This window comes from Scleropages formosus, chromosome 1 (genome assembly GCF_900964775.1).
Source record: "Scleropages formosus chromosome 1, fSclFor1.1, whole genome shotgun sequence".
In the NCBI taxonomy this organism is placed as follows: domain Eukaryota; kingdom Metazoa; phylum Chordata; class Actinopteri; order Osteoglossiformes; family Osteoglossidae; genus Scleropages; species Scleropages formosus.
The window spans coordinates 11,374,768-11,391,762 of record NC_041806.1 but is presented as its reverse complement, the minus strand read 5'-3'; the positions used below and the strand labels follow the sequence as shown (position 1 = coordinate 11,391,762).

The following is a 16,995-nucleotide window of genomic DNA, read 5'->3' as shown; positions in this document are numbered from 1 at the left end:
ACAAGCGGTTCCGAAAGTGTGTGTGTGTGAGATTTCTTAAAAGCAAAATGGATAGTCAGTTAAAATCTGGAAAGATGCAGCACCAGTTTAGAAAAATGTGGGTGGGAACTTAAACCAGAAGTTATTTGCTCTGGATGTCAATGAGCACCTCTTCCACATCAGCACATCCAGCTCATAAACCTGTTGGTCAGAAACAGGAGGCCATGAAAAAAATTAAATTAAAACACAATACCTTAAACTTGAGGAAATACCTTAGCTTCAACAAGGGTCTCAAAGTGCATAATTTTTGGGACCCACTTTTCTCCTGGTCTCCTGTCTGCTCCATAAACTTCCACTACAGTGGCTGTTGAAAACATTGTATTCCCTATCAGTTCTGTATGCATCTACTTGTGTGATGGGCACTGGAAAAAATGCTAGTTTTGGGCTCAGTTACTATACTTGCAGAATCACGTAAGTAACTGCATCTCTCTGCTGGTGAAATGCACTTTTGTGAATCTGAGTTGGAGAAAAGCATCTGCTAAATGACTAAATGTACATGTACATACACCTTACTGACCCAGCTATACCAAAAGTTTACTAAATAAAGGCTACACATAATTTAAAATATTGCAATGACCCACATTACTGGCATTTAGGTGGGAAGATGTTTTGTGTAAATAGTTGCATTATGGGTAACTTGTAAATAGCATGTGTATCACTGGGGGCACTTAAGGGGAAAATAATGGGGTGACTGTGACTGCCAGGGTGTAGGGGAGAGAGACTGGGGGTGCTAAGTAGCCTGGGAAGGCTGGCTGTATGTGCATGTCCTAGAAGAAACTGGGTCCTTAGACCAAGAGCATTATTTCCCTGGGGCTGCGCTCTTCTAATAAATTGTAAGGAATTTTACGTCTGTATCCTTCTTTGCCCCATCTAAACCCATGGTGCTGTGTGCTACAATATATTTATATTTTTATGTAAAATGCTGTTTAACTATAAATTTGTAACATATTGCAGGGTTTTGGTTATATAATTCATATACTGTAAGTTGTCTTAGACAAAGACATCAGGTTAAACAAACAAAAATAACAGAATTCATATTGTAAAATTCACTTCCCAAATAAACACATACTGTGGATATGCAGTACTTGGGAAAAAAACACCTATGATCAGATTATACTTTATTATACTATATTTTTTTTATATTTAATTTAAAATATTCTGGTGTTTATCCAGCAGAAAGAAAAGCAAACTTTTGCTAGTTCCGCAGACTGCTGAAACTCAAACTCTAGGTTTGAAACCACAAGCATAATGAGACACCTTCAAACCTTACTGTGTGTTGCTCTGTTTTGCTGTCTGCAGTAGTGGGCTGTCTGACCCTGCGGACGTGTGTAAAACCTGTCACAGACTACTGTGTGTTTCTGAATGCTTTATTTCATCATCCAGGTTCAAGCAAACCATGGCACACACACTTTACCACTGAGAGAAAATCACAACAAGAGAAATAAAAAGAGACAGAAAAGGCAGGAAAGTGAAAGAAACGGAAAGGGGAAAAAGTCAAAGAGAAGAAGATGAGACAAATCCAGAATGAGAAAGAAATGAATGAAGAATGATTTGTAAAAAGGGAGAATGAAAAAGAACTGTCTGATCACTGACATTGTGTAGGGCTCCCAAGTCGGTTTTGTGTCATGTCTCAGTCTTGATGAAGACATCGTCTTTAATGTATTCATTCTGAAAGGAGAGATGACTCCTCACATCAGATGTACACACACACCTCAAAAGATCTTGACTCACCTGAACATTAGAAGTGTCTTCTCATTGTCATTTATTTGTGTTGTGGACTGTGTTGCCATGCACAGTCTTTTGAGTGAACTGTATCTAACAAGCAACAAAGCTGGATGGTGCTCTCACATAATTTTCCTATGCACAGCTTAATTATCCATTTGCTCAGTCTTCACTATCACTTGTATCTCAACTTACAAACACATTTAGGACTGAAAGCCAGTTCATAATTCAGAACAGTTTGAAAGCCCACCAACTACGTCACAGTGAATAAAAGCTGAATAAAGCAGCTTGCGTTTAGAGCGTGAATGGGTTGGTGACTGTGTATGTGTGGCTGCCCTGTGATGAACTGGTGATGAACCCTTACACCAATCCTAACCCCTCAGCCTTGCACCCACTCATTCTGGGATGGGCCACAACCCTGAACAGCACATGCAGTTATTGAAGTGAGTGTGTGTGAAATAGAAATACAGACATACCCCACTATCTGCCTTCCTGGTGTCAACTGTTTTTCTATAACGCGTCTTGAAAATTAATGTCCTTCTTTCCTATAAAACCCAGTCCCTCCTACCATGCTGCCTTTTTGTCAAAGTGTTTCTGAAATGCATAAAATTAACTTCTAAGAACACATTTTCTCATTTCTTACTGACAAAAATGCTACTAAACATACTGAAGTGGTGGTAGTGGGAATGGTAACTTTGTTATAGTTGTTGAGCAACCATTGTGGGTAGTTATGGGGGATTAATAAGTCCTGTGTTTTTCTGTTGTTTGAGAGGTTTTGACAGGTAAATTATGCATACTGTGAGTGCTGCTGTCTAACGATTTGGAGGTGCAATAAAGCTCCTATTCCAACACTTTTGTATCCCAAGCCATCTTTCTGTAACGCTTCCTGTGAGCTGTTGGGCTTAATTTTTATGATTATTTTTATTTATTATTATTTGGAATGTTTTATATGTGGGGGTGCGGTGGCACAGTGGGTTGTGCCACAGTCCTGCTCTCCGGTGGGTCTTGGGTTTGAGTCCCGCTTGGGGTGCCTTGCGACGGACTGGTGTCCTGTCCTGGGTGTGTCCCCTCCCCCTCCGGCCTTACGCCCTGTGTTGCCGGGTAGGCTCCGGTTCCCTGCGACCCTGTATGGGACAAGCGGTTCTGAAAATGTGTGTGTATATGTGTGTGTTTTATATGTTTTTAGAGACACTAGTCAAAGTTAGTTTTGGTTTTCGGGAAAGGGCCAGGAACTGATTTTATGTTTCCTCATAGGAAATAATGGCATATGCGCTCCCACTGTCCACCTTTTCGTTATTCACCCCATTTTCAGGAATGGGGTAAGGGTGGATAGAGGACTACACCTATATGTTGAATGAAATTCATGAAGTATTTGGCAAAAACAGGCCATGCAAGAAATTATAAAAAATACATAAAACAGAAAAACAGCACGTTTGATCCAGCAGGTACACATAGGTCTAAGTGAAACACAAAAGTGTCATCATTCTCACAAATTCAAACAACACGCATTCTGTGGAAGGTGAGAAGACCCAGTGAATCAATAGCTACCACCTGATTGCAATGGTAACTTCAGAAATAAAAATTACTTCAAAGCAAAACCACTGATAATGGTTACTAGAAACTAAACACCATGGTTGAACAATGGTCAGAATCTGAATAAACTATGTCTTATTCTTCCACACGAACACAAACTGAAAAGGGCAAAAGAAATCATCTCATAGGGAAGACAGCGAGAGAGCAGTGATGGTTCTGTTCATGGGAGAAAGAGAAACGATTTAAACTATGACGGTTCAAAGCTGCAGTGTCGATGTGGTGTGACGGCCCAGGGACGAAAAACTCACTTGTGCAGCAGTAACGGTATGCATTCCAGGCTTTCTCATGAAACACCAGGGCCCCCTCTGGCACGATCATCTTCACAAATGTGGAGACTTGACTACAGACAAGAGCAGGAGGAGAGAGCAGGAGGGGACAGTAGGCTGTAGGCAAACTCCACAGGGAAACCCAGATAGACCCCATCTCCTTTCTCCCACATGAATGTCTGACACAAGCTACTGTACTTCAGAGGTTTGGTGTGATGGGGCATTTTTGAGGAAAGGAGTTCACATATTCACAGCTGGATTCATGTGAACTGCACGTGAAAGACATCATGCATTTAAGACAACAATGAATTTTTACACTTGAAAAAGCCAGGCTGGTGCCATGTAGTAATGCACATCACAAGGGCTCTACCTCATTTCCCAGCTCTTCTTTCACAGAACATTAACCTGTAAACATTTCACATGGCACCAAGGAAACACAGACAGTCGCAGCCTCTGCCAGATGGAGAAAACAGAGCGCCAACACTTGTGTCTCACTCCAGGTTCCTCCATGTCCAACTTCAGTGTAAGGGAGAATGGAAGGAAGAGCTCCCGAATGTAAGCCTACAGTGCCACCTTCTGTAAATCATGGGGCAGTGCACCAACTTTGTCTCTCACACTCAGAGGATCTTAACACTCAAGAGATCGCTCTTCCTCTTTCTCATGATACATTTCATACGCTTAAGCAACATTTCTTAGAATTTTACTCACTATTTAATCCCCATCATGGGGCGGCACAGTGAGTAGCACTGCTGTCTCACAGTGTAACTGGGTGGTGTGAGAGAACATGGGTTTGATCCCTGCTCAGTCTGTGTGGAGTTTACATGCTCTGTGTGGGTTTCCTCTGGGTGCTCTAGTTTCCTCCCACAGTCCAAAGACTTGCTGTTCAGGTTCCCCTGTACTGTGTGAATATGTTTCACTGATGCATGGATGAGTAACCCCTTGTAAGTAGTGTATCTAGCAGTGTAGTCATCTTGGTGAAGAAGGTGTGTGGGCTAGTAACACTACATAGTATCCGTTGTAAGTTGCTCTGGACTAAAGTGTCTGCTAAGTGAATAAGTATAATTTGCATCTTCTAGCAGTTATGAGACATAAGCTTTATATATTTCAGTGTACAAAGACAGAATACATATTACACTGTGTATATGTACTGTAGTATATAAAATATATTTACTAAATATCTGTCATATGTGTTGTGTGTAACTGCACTCACAAATGTTCACATGTGTGAACAGGGATAGTCATTAATATGAGCTATTTTCTATGCCCAAGTTACAAGGGATGCAGGATACGACTCAGTGACCCTGCAGAACAGTCCCAGTCTACACATTAGGTCTGCATATAGAACACTGAGCCAGCAAGGAAGCGGCAACCCACAGCAACAAACTCAAAACACACATTTCAAGAAAACTGCAGCAGAAATAATATCAGCCACGTAGTCTGGACTGTTAAAGGCTGAATGACTAAAAAAATTTAATAGCTAAAGATAGAAATGGGAGGAAAGTAGAATGAGAGACCAACCAAAGCCTTTGATACCTAGACACTGTAGAAGGACAAACTGCAGCTTTAATTTCAGTGTCACTGAATCCCAAGGCACAGGGGGTCCATGAGGGTCGATATCATCTCTCAGCATCTTAGAACATCCCAAGCTCCTAGTGTCAAAAAGACGGACTGGAGACATGAGGTAAGGTAATAGACCCAAATGTGAGTTGGCTTTATGTCAGGAGGGGAACGCTGGGGCAGACAAAAACGGTGGTCAGGGACAGGCGAAGGTCGTCTGAGGCACAGACATCGATACACAGGCGAAGCAAGTCTCAGGAGCTGGGACAACAAGCAAGGGTCAGGAGCCAGGAGATCAGAACACAAAGCAGGGCTAAGGGGCAAGAAGTGCATGCTGAATCCGCAAAACTGCTAAAAGAGGCGTTTGCAAGAATCCACACTTGTGTGTGGTTACAGAGCTCCCTTTATACCTGGCCAGGTTGACAAGCTGGAGTTGCAGTCGTTCAGCTTGATCCTGGGGGCGTGACACCTAGGAAGCACAAGGGGGATCAATGTGACCCTAACATGTTAGTTTTGTGCAATGGTTCCAACATTTATAAACCCATGTTTTGCCATTTCAGGAATGCATCAGAAAATCTTTATGACCCCATGGAGTGAATTTTTCATTTTAGTTAATTTAGCATTTTTACTCCATATAAACTGTACTTAAGAATAACGTCTGCATCTAGATCTCTGCTTCTGTTGATGTAATGCATTTTTGTATTGTTTTCTGAGATGTAAGCCTCTGTCGAGAAAAATGTCTGCTAAATCAATAAATGTAAAAAGAAGTATAGTTTCTGGGGGTCAGTTTGATACTAGAGTGGTATTTATGGGGTTTGATGTTAAAACATGTAAAACAGGCAAACATGTAATGCTATGTTTTTAGAAAAATTGCTAATCCAGTATACGGCACAGTATATAATGATATAATGGAGTATGCAAAGTATAATATTGTCATGTTGAGAGTAGAAGAGCAGACTCAAATGCTGATGCTCAAATTGCATTGGAGCAGGTACTTTTATACTGCCTCTCCAGGGTTGTCACCAGAGAGGTTGTGGTGGTCGTCAAGCACGCGGTTGCTAGGTGCATAGTAGTCAGGCACGCCAGGGGCACCGGTGATAGTGATAGTACCCCCTCCCTACTGGCGGCACCAGCTGCCTTATGGTGCGAGGGAGGACGGCCCCTGGGGCGGGGCGCAGGCCGGTCCGGATGGGACCTGTGGAAATCAGCAACAAGAACAGGCTCCAGAACATTGTGCGTGGGCACCCAACATTGCTCTTCCGGGCCATAGCCTTCCCAGTCCACCAGGTACTGCAGGCCCCCTCGCCGTTTAAGAGAATCTAGGAGCGCTGTCTCTAGTCAGGGTCCAGTCGGCCTAGGCCGATCTGCATCGGTTTGAGAGTTTGCTCAGAGTGGCGGTGTTCTGCCACAGACATGGGGTTCTCTCTCAGGGGAGATTGTAAATGGTTAGTGCTGTCTCCAGAAAGCGGTCGAATGTCCAATCCTAGCCCTGCTAGGCGAGCTCCACCTGGATCCAGGAGTGGAGCCTGTTTCGGAAGCTGGCTAAGAGGGGGGTGGAGTTCCACCCGCTCTGTTCGGCCAGGGTCCGGAATTACAGGGAGTATTCAGCCACCGAGTGGTCACCCTGCCGGATCTTCATCAGGCGGTCATGGGCAGCTTGAGCAGAGAGTGGATGATCGAACACCGTCTTCAAGCATTTCTTAAAAGTATCATAGGTGGAGGGGGCATTGGACTTCCACCCACCCGTGGCCCAGCGCCACGCAGGACCTGTGAGGAGGGAGATCAGGTAAGCAATCTTTGTTTTGTCCATTTGACAGGTTTACGAAAGTTATCAAACACGAGTTCACATTGCATTAGAAAGCCCTGGTGGATTGCATTGTCCCACAGGACCGGAACACTTGCACCATCTCCTGGAGGGTATCCTCCATCTTGCGCAGGGATTGATCATGTGAGCCCACCAGGGCATCATACTGATGCTCAAGTTGCTTCCTTTGTATCACACTACGGTTGCACCTACAGAACAGAGCAGAACAGTGAGCCTCGGAAGATAGGTGAGGAGAACATCTCTCAGTTGAAGGTTCCACGGCCAGGTGCGTCGGAGCGGGTACTTTTATACTGCGTCTCTGGGGTTGTCACCGGGGAGCTCATGGTGGTCATCAAGCACACTGTTGCTAGGAGTGCAGCTGTCGGGCACGCCAGGGGTGCCAGTGACAGTGACACATATCTGAAAAGATTCAGTTTGGCAAGTCACTCAGATTGCAGAAAACTTTATTTATTTATGTGCACATGGGTGAGCCTCCTAGAGAGAGTCACACCCCAGCAGTTAAGCAAGCAGATATTTATACACATTCTAGGGAGGTTCTTCACAAGCATGGGTGAGATACGTTTTGTTTCATCATCCAAAACAGGTCAAGGTGCCCCCCCAATCTCTTGTCCTTTCATGAAAACACTCAACTGTTTCCAGTGTTATCACTCTCAATACACACAGTCTCCTGGGAAGTACATAATTCTGTATTCCTCCTGATATCTTATGGGAATAAGCTGACACAGAAAGAGACTAACTGCATCAAACTGCTGCCTGGAATGTGGCGCGTTCTTGCATAGGCTGTTTCACTAGTTAGACATTGTAATACATAAGCATATAGGCATAGTAAAGCTGTAGAATCAAATTTTCATTGCATATATCAAAATAAATAGGGCGAATTTTTCACCCATGATCTGCCTTCCTCTTTGTATCCATCCATCTGTTGTCAGCAGACTCTTAAGCAATTAGGATCACAGTAAACTTTTCATGTACAGACACCACTCAACTTATGCAAAAAGACAGTTCTTCCACCCCTTACGCAAGTCGAAATTTATGTATGTCAGATTATCCCTCCACACGCGTTACAAAGGCACACATACATATTCTCTATTAAAAATACTGTAGTAACATTAATAATAATCTCTTTCTATGTCTCTCGCTAGTATAAATACTGTAGTTACACACACACACACACACACACACACACACACACACACACACACACACACGTTTTCTGAACCGCATGTCCCAGACAGGATCACAGGGAACCGGAGCCTACCCGGCAACACAGGGCGTAAGGCCAGAGGGGGAGGGGACACACCCAGGATGGGACACCAGTCCACCACAAGGCACCCCAAGCGGGACTCGAACCCCAGACCCACCAGAGAGCAGGACCTGGTCTAATCCAGTGCGCCACCGCACCCCCTTCATTGTAGTTACATTTATTATTATTATTACTACATTGTTTTATTCTTATTACTGCATTGTTATATTAAAGATGTTTTAGTGTATCTGGAAGTGTTTCTTTGTTTTTTGATGCATAGAAAGGCGCAATCTAAGGTCCCAGCCATACTCTAACTGTGCCGACTTATGTAAAAATTCGGTTTAAAAACAGATTTAGAAACGGAACTCGTATGTAATCCGGGGACTGCCTATAGCATAGTTTTAGTTTTATCATGTATGTGGGTGTTTATTAACTTTTCTTAATTGTGTTTATTTGGAGTATTTGTTTAATTGTATTGTTCAAATGTTTTATCATATATTTTATGTTTAAGAACGGCAGGTAAGGTGTATGGCCTCACCTTGGGAACAGACAAGGGTACCACCCCTCTTTTGCAGTGGAGTTGCTGGGTAAGTTTTCTTTATTTATTTATTTATTGTTTTACCATTGGAGTATGTTTGTTAGTGTTTTCTAAGATTCCATCATGCAGCGATTATATTGGTTGGTCTGACTGATACCTTCCTAGATCGGGGCCTTGGCTTGGCGGAAGGGCTTACACGATCTAGGGATCTGCAGAGCTATGTCGTTGGGAGCATTATGCTCCTGGTAGGGTCTCCCAAGGCAAACAGGTCTGGAGTGAAGATCCAGATTAACACAATCCAAAAACCTCCATGAAAAAAGTAAACAAGAGAACATTTACCCTTTGACTGTTGTGTGTGCTTATGCACCAAACAGCAGTTCAGAGTATTCAGCCTTCTTGGAGAAGGTGGGAGGAGTTCTGGACAGGGCCCCACCAACAGACTCCACAGTCCTGCTGGGGGACTTCAACGCTCATGTTAGCAATGACTGGGAAATCTGGCGGGGGGGTGAGTGGAAAGAACACCCTGCCCGATCTGAACCCGAATGGTGAAATGTTATTGGACTTCTGTGCTAGTCATGGTTTCCCCATAACAAACACCATATTCAAACACAAGGATGCTCATAAGTGTACTTGGTACCAGAGCTCCTTGGGCCAAAAGTCAATGATCGACTTTGTAGTCGTTTCTTCTGACTTGAAGCCACATGTTCTGGACACTGGGGTGAAGAGAGGTGCTGAGCTGTCAACTGATCACCATCGGGTGGTGAGTTAGATCAGATGGTGGGGAAAACTGATGGACAGACCCGGTAGGCCCAGACGTTTAATGAGGGTGTGCTGGGAACGACTGTCGGAGGACCTTGTCCGGAATGATTTTAACTCACACCTCCGGGAGAGCTTCTCCCATCTCCCGGAGGAGGTAGGAGACATGGAGTCTGAATGGACCCTGTTCAAAATCTCCATTGTGGAAGCAGCCAGGCACAGCTGTGGCCAAAAGCTTGTTGGTACCAGCCAGGGCGGCAACCCAAGAACCTGCTGGTGGACACCGGTGGTGCGGGAAGCAATCAAGCTGAAGAAGGAGGCCTTTAGGGCCTGGTTGGCTCAGGAGACTCCTGACCAGCAGACAGGTACCAGCAGGCGAAAAAGGCAGCAGCGGCTGCGGTTGAAGAAGCAAAATCCCGGGCATGGGAGGAGTTTGGAGAGGCCATGGAAAACGACTATCGGTCAGCTTCAAAAGGTTCTGGAGAACCATCCGGCAGCTCAGAAGGGGTCGGAGGAGTTTTGCTCAGGCTGTGTTTAGCAGGAGTGAAGAAACTCTGACCTCTGATGAGGACATTGTCGGGAGGTGGAAGGAGCACTTTGAAGAACTCTTAAACCCGAGTGATATGCCTCCATTACAGGAGTCAGGGCCAGAGGCTTTCGGGCTGTCAGAGCCTATTTCCCTGGTGGAAGTCACTGAGGTAGTTGGTAAGCTCCACAGCGGCAGAGCACTGGGGGTAGATGAGATCCGCCCGGAAATGCTTAAGGTCCTGGATGTTGCAGGGCTGTCATGGTTGACACGCCTCTGCAATGTTGCATGGACCTCGGGGACGGCGCCCTTGGATTTGCAAACTCAGGTGGTGGTCCCCATCTTTAAGAAAGGGGACCGGAGAGTGTGTGCTAATTAGCGGGGCATCACACTTCAGTCTCCCTGGGAAAGTCTATGCCGGGGTGCTGGAGAGGAGGCTTTTTTACCCTCTCAGTGGATTTTTACCCTCTCACAGATCATTGAAGGGGCATGGGAATTTGTTAATCCAGTCTACATGTGTTTTGTGGACTTGGAGAACGCCTATGACCATGTTCCCCGGGAAATTCTGCGGGAGGTGCTTCGGGAGTATGGGGTACCGGGGCCACTACTGCGGGTCATTTGGTCCTTGTACATACGGAGCGAAAGCTGTGTCCACATACTCTGCATTAAGTCAGGCCTGTTCAGCGTGGGTGTTGGAATCCGCCAAGGTTGTGCCTTGTCTCCACTCCTGTTTGTGGTTTTCTTGGACAGGATATCAAGGCACAGTCGAGGTCAGGAGGGCATTCTGTGTGGGAGTCGGAAGGTGACGTCTCTGCTTTTTGCATATGATGTTGTTCTTTTGGCACCATCAAATGGCTGCCTCCAGCACGCACTGTAACGGCTTGCAGCCAACTGTGAAGCGGTGGGGATGAGGATCAGCACCTCAAAGTCTGAGTCCATGGTTCTCTCACGGAAAAGGATGGTATGCCCCCTCCAGGTAAAGGGAGAGTTTTTGCCCCAGGTGGAGGAGTTCAAGTATATTGGGGTCTTGTTCACGAGTGAGGGAAGAAGGGAGCGTTAGATCGGCCACAGGCTGGGAGCAGCGGCAGCAGTAATGGGGTCTTGTTGTACCGGATTGTAGTGGTGAAGGGGGAGCTGAGCTATAAGGCAAAGCTCTCCATTTACTGGTCAATCTACGTCCCAACCCTCATCTATAGTCATCAACTCTGGGTGATGACCAAAGGAATAAGATCACGGATACAAGCGGCCGAAATGAGTTCTCTCTGCAGGGTGCTGGGACTCACTCTCCATGACAGGGTGAGGAGTTTGGACATCCGGGAGGAACTCAGAGTAGAGCTGTTAGTGGTCGGGAAACAAGTGATGGTCATGAATCAGAACAGGAGTCATAGGCACAAAGCAAGAAACTGCTGAAACTGCAAAACCACGAGGGCGTTTGCAAGAATTCATGTTGTGTCATGGTCACGAAGCTCCTTTTATCCTGGGCCTCACTGAGTAGACGCAGGTGTTGCTGATCTGCTTGTTCCCGGGGGTGTGACAGTACCCCCCCAACAGGTGACTGCTGCCGCCCATTGAGGCTGGGTCAGATGCCACCATGGCCGTAGTGCCAGGTGATCCACTTGGTGTCTGTGAAAGGCTACAATCAGGTCAGGATCCAAGGTGTCTTTGGCTTGTACCCAGTAGCGCTCCTCTGGACCGTACCCCTCCCAGTCGACCAGATATTTCAACTGGCCATTGTGCCATCGTGAGTCCAGTAGCTCTTTGACCAGGTATGCTGGAGTTCCATCAACCTGTGCCAGCGGAGGCGGTTTTACAGCCCACGGGACCCGAAGGTGCGACACTTTGTAGGGCTTGAGAAGGGAGACATGTTGGGTGGACTCGGAAGGACGGGGCAGACGCTAGTGGTAAATCACTGGGGTAACCTGGCAAATGATCTGTTAGGGATCGATAAAGCAGGGGCTGACGCACCTTCAGGTTTCTAGTGGACAGCCAGACCCACTGGCCGGGACGAAAGGAGACAGCACGGCGGTGGCAGTCGGCCTGGTGTTTGTATTGACGCACGCTGCGATGTAGTCAGGCTTTGACTGTCCTCCAGATCTCCTCGCTGTTTCGGTACCAATCAATCATCGACAGCCGGGATCTCTGTGCGCTCAAGTTTCAAGTTTGTCATAAGTACAAGTACCGTGTACAAGTATCATGAAATTCTTCTTGAATGCTTCTCCACAGACTATGGACAAGACAGAGACAATACAAATACTGTACAAACAAAACAATGACAATGAGTAATGCTAATAGCAATGACAATAAATAACGGTAACAGTAATAAAAATAATACCAGTAGACAGCCAGAGAACTCAGAATGCAAATGCTTAAAGGGAGAAATGTTAAACATCACAAACAGGATTCGAACCTGTGCAGGGAAACCTCACTGGGTTTTGAGTCCAATGCCTTAACCGCTTGGCCACGGTGATGTCATTCTTAACCACCCCTCGGGGTGCCTGGGGAAGAAGGGAGGTTGATACCCTAGGACACACTGGAAGGGTGAGACTCCGGTGGTGGAATGGGACTCGGAGTTGGGGGCGTACTCCACCCAGGGTAGATATAGGGTCCATTCATGCTGTCTCTGGCTGCAGTATGATCGCAGGAACCGACCTAGGTCTTGATGAAGTCTCTCAACCTGTCTGTTGGCTTGCGGATGATACTCAGATGTTAAACTTACCACAACTCCCAACTTCTGCCAGAAGGCCTTCCAGAGTTGTGAGATGAACTGGGGCGGCGATCGGAGACAATGTCCTTCGGAAGGCCATACAGGTGAAAGATGTGGTGGAACAGGGCCTCGGCGGTTTCCAAAACGGATGGGAGCTGCGGCAAGGGTATCAAATGACAGGACTTTGAGAAATGGTTAAGGATAGTAAAAATTACAGTGTTACCTTGTGGCAGCAGGAGATCCACCAAGAAATCTATGGAGACGTGGGACCAGGGCTGAGCTGGGGCAGGGAGAGGTTCAAGTAGACCTGCGAGCTTCTGGATAGGGGTACGGGCTCGGGCACACGTCTCACAGGCCTCGACGTACTCGTGCATATCCTCCCTCATGGACGGCCACCAGTAATGACCTTGGAGGAGGGAAAGGGTCTGTTGGTGGCCCGGGTATCCTGCCGCTGGGGAGTTGTGTGCCCATTGCAGTAGGTAAGGCCGAAGTTTGACTCTCACATACTCCTTACCTTCCAGCCGGTCTGGTGGTCTGGGATCCTCCTCTTGGGCTGCCTGGAGCTCTTGCTGGAGGAGCCATTGGATCGGAGCCACGATCCATTGTTCCAGCAAAATCGTGGTGGGCTCTGCCAGGTCCTGGTTCCTACCATGTACCTTCGACAGGGCGTCAGCCTTGGTATTCTTCGATCCTGGCCAGTAGGTTACAGTGAATCTGAACCAGATGAAGAATACGGCCCAGCACGCTTGCCGAGGGTTCAGACGCCGTGCTTTCTGCAGATAATCTAGGTTACGATGATCAGTCAAAACCAGGAACAGGTGCGCCACTCCCTCGAGCCAGTAATGCCACTCCTCCAGAGCCAACTTGATCGCTAAGAGCTCTCGATTGCCAATATCATAATTCCATTCAGCCGGCATCAGCTTCCGTGAGAAGTAGGTGCAACAGTGGAGTTTAGGAGAGGTGTCCTGTCTTTGGGACAGGATTGCACAGACGAGAGCAAGGGATCGGGGTGGCGCAAGATAGGGGCTAAGGTGAACCTGTCCTTAAGGACCCGGAAAGCTTTCTGCACCTCCTCGGTCCATTTCAGTTTCTCCCTCTCACCGAGCAGGAATGCAGTAAGCGGGGATGCCACGGAACTGAACCCCCTTATAAATCATCAATAGAAATTAGCAAAGCCGAGGAACCTTTGCAGGAACTTGACCGTTGTGGGCTGAGGCCAGTCTAACACTGCCTGGGTCCATAGCTACTCCATCTGCACACAGGATGAAGCTAAGGAGGGAGACCTGAGCCTGGTGGAACAAGAATTTCTCCCCCTTGACATAGTCGGTTCTCCAACAATCGCCTCAACACTTGCCGTAACAGCCGGACATGTTGGTCCCTGGAGTGTGAGTAGATCAAGATATCATCCAAGTACACTAGTACTCCCCTGTTCACCAGGTCACGCAACACATGATTTACAAAGGCCTGAAAAACCGATGGCACATTCGCCAGGCCAAACAGCATGACAAGGTATTCATAGTGGCCGAAGGAGGTACTGAACACTGTCTTCCACTCATCCCCCTCTTGGATCCAGATAAGACTGTAAGCACGGCACGGGTCCAATTTAGTAAATAGTCAAGCCCCATGGACCTGATCCAACACCGCAGTGATGAGCGGTAAGGGATGGGAGTATTTAACAGTGACCACATTTAGCTCACGATAATCGATGCAAGGGCGTAGTCCTCTGTCCTTCTTTGCAATAAAAAAGAACCCGGCTGATGCTGGGGAGGTGGACAGCCGAATGATTTCGGAGGCTATGGCCTCTTTTACATACTCGTGGAGAGCCTGTTGTTCGGGTCAAGATAGGGGGTATATCCGACCCCGAGGCGGAGACATGCGCGGCAATAAATCTATGGTACAATCCCAGGGTCTGTGTGGTGGCAGGATGGCCGCCTTACTCTTGCTGAACACCTCTGCCAGGTCCTGATACTCCCTGGAAACGACAAAGGCTTCAGGCACGTCCGGGCTCTCTACCGAAGTGGCTCGACACGGTAAGGCTAAACAGGTAACGATGCACTGTGACTCCCATGCCACTAACTATCTTTTGCTCCACGAGAAAACAGGGTCATGCTTAGTCAGCCATGTGAACCCCAATATCACTGGCGACTCTAGGGACTAGATGAGATAGAACGCGAGGTTCTTCATGTGGCACGTTCCGACCAGGACCAGCAACAGCACTGTCTGTGTCTCCGCTATCCCCATGCCCAGCAGCTGCCCGTCCAGGGCCTTGATCCGGCGGGTGACCTCAAATGCCCATATGTTACATACATGTATGTTACATCTATGTTATGGTGCTGGGTGAAGATGACATCCATAAAACAGCTAGCGGCCGCTGAATCGATCAGTGCACGAGTCTGTACATGGGAGGTTCCCCAGCATGCCTCTAGGGGACCATCAACTGGGCCTTGGTGCGGAGGGCAGCACTCACCTCAGTTCTGCATTGGGGCTTGTTAGCTGGTGGAGTCACAGGGTCAGCAACCCAGTAATGCCCCTGTCCCAGTTGTATCAGCTCCAGGTTCTCCGAGGGCATCACCTTCTCCTGCTGAGGCAACCCTGGACAGGGTAGATGCTCCCATGTGAGGTTGTCCACCACGATGGCGTTTTCTGTGAAGTAGTTCAGAGTCCAGTCCTCCCCGCAGTAGGCCAATTCGGCTTGAACTCAGGGATGTAGCCTGCGGTGGAAGGAGGCCAGGAGGGCCGCCTTGTTCCAGCTGCTTCTCTCCACCAGGATCCAGAATGTGATGGAGTAGGCGGCCACGGACCAATTCCCCTGCTGGAACACCATTAAGCGGTTGCTGGCCGCATGCGCTGACAGGGGATAGTCAAACATTGTCTGAAACTGTTCACAGTTATGCTCATAGGTAGTGGCCTTCCTCTTGTACCACACTGCCGTAGCCCTATCTAGCGAGGGCCCCATCAGCAGGGAAATCATATAAGTAATTCGACTCATATCAGAATGGTATGGCTGAGGCTGGCTCGTGAAAACCAGCTTACATTGTAGAACAAATCCCCGGCATTTTCTGGGCGTCCTGTAATACCTCTCCGGCATAGCCAGTCGGGGGTCCGTCGCTGGCAGATGCAGAGCACCTTCCAATGACACAGGTGAAGAAACAGAAGTGACCAGTTCAGGCATCATGACTGGTCTGGAGACTGGCGGCTTACGTACCAGATCTTTAAGCACCCCCAGGATCTGCCACAGGGTACGATCATGGGACCTGAACAGGGCTCCCTGTGCGGACACCGTGTCTTGCAGGCGCTCCATCTCCGCTGGGTCCACGCTAAAGGTGGATTCTTCTGTCATGGCAACAGACTGACAGGAAACAGACGTAAGTTGAGGACCCAGTTGCAAGCTAGTTTAATTCCTTTCACGAGATTCGAAGGGCAAGACAAGATCAAAGTCAGGGACAGGCGAAGGTCTTCTAGGTGCAATCGTCACAACAGGGGCAAGACAAACTCGGTGGTCAGGAAACAGGTGATGGTCATGAATTAGGAATAGGTGTCGTAGGCACGAAGCAAGAAACTGCTGAAACTACAAAAGCACAAGGGCATTTTGCAAGAATCTGTGCTGTGGTCACAGAGCTCCTTTTATCTCGGGTCGCACTGATTAGACGCAGGTGCTGCTGATCAGCTTGTTCCTGGGGCATGACAGCATAAACTCTTTACACTTCTCCCCTCTGGCTGGTGGTACAGAGCACTGTTCACCAGAATGACTAAATATAAGAACAGCTTTTCCTCTCAGGCTGTCACTCTCTGGTGGATCTCAGGACTCGAACCCCAAACCCACCAGAGAGTAGGCACAGGGCAAACCTGCTGCACCATCATGTACCCCCAGTATGTGATCACTTTTTGTAATTTACTTCTTATTTACATTTTTTTGTGTTTATACTAGGGGGGGGTCCAGTGGCGCAGTGGGTTGGACCAGGTCCTGCTCTTCCCTGGGTCTGGGGTTCGAGTCCCACTTGGGGTGCCTTGTGACAGACTGGCATCCCGTCCTGGGTGTGTCCCCTCCCCCTCTGGCCTTACGCCCTGTGTTGCTCGGTAGGCTCTGGTTCCCCGCGACCCCATATGGGACAAGCGGTTCTGAAAATGTGTGTGTGTATTTATACCACTATTTGTACTCTCATGTTTGTTTACTCTGCAAACACACACACACACACACACACACACACACACACACCTCCATGGCC

The 16,995-nt window shown here is 47.6% G+C and overlaps 1 long non-coding RNA gene and 1 other non-coding gene across 10 annotated transcripts in view; both read right to left on the bottom strand.

Annotated features, from left to right (window-relative positions):
• The window catches only part of LOC108934812 (uncharacterized), a 29,491-nt gene extending 17,212 nt beyond the window's left edge, over positions 1-12,279 (bottom strand). For 5 of the 9 annotated variants that reach the window (XR_001966164.1, XR_001966165.1, XR_003798296.1 and 2 more), the window contains exons 1-3: positions 6,173-8,141; positions 5,588-5,646; positions 3,603-3,694 (exon numbers count right to left, since the gene is read on the bottom strand). This is a non-coding gene — a long non-coding RNA (uncharacterized LOC108934812). Of the gene's footprint in view, positions 1-3,602; positions 3,695-5,587; positions 5,647-6,172; positions 8,142-9,122; positions 9,159-12,030 lie in introns of those variants that run through there. The other 4 variants (XR_001966160.1, XR_001966161.1, XR_001966162.1 and 1 more) reach the window with 4 other exon arrangements.
• Positions 12,280-12,451: 172 nt separating this feature from the next.
• Positions 12,452-12,533, bottom strand: trnal-caa (transfer RNA leucine (anticodon CAA)). Its single transcript has one exon. It is a non-coding gene; the product is annotated as a tRNA-Leu (tRNA).
• Positions 12,534-16,995: the final 4,462 nt, after the last annotated feature.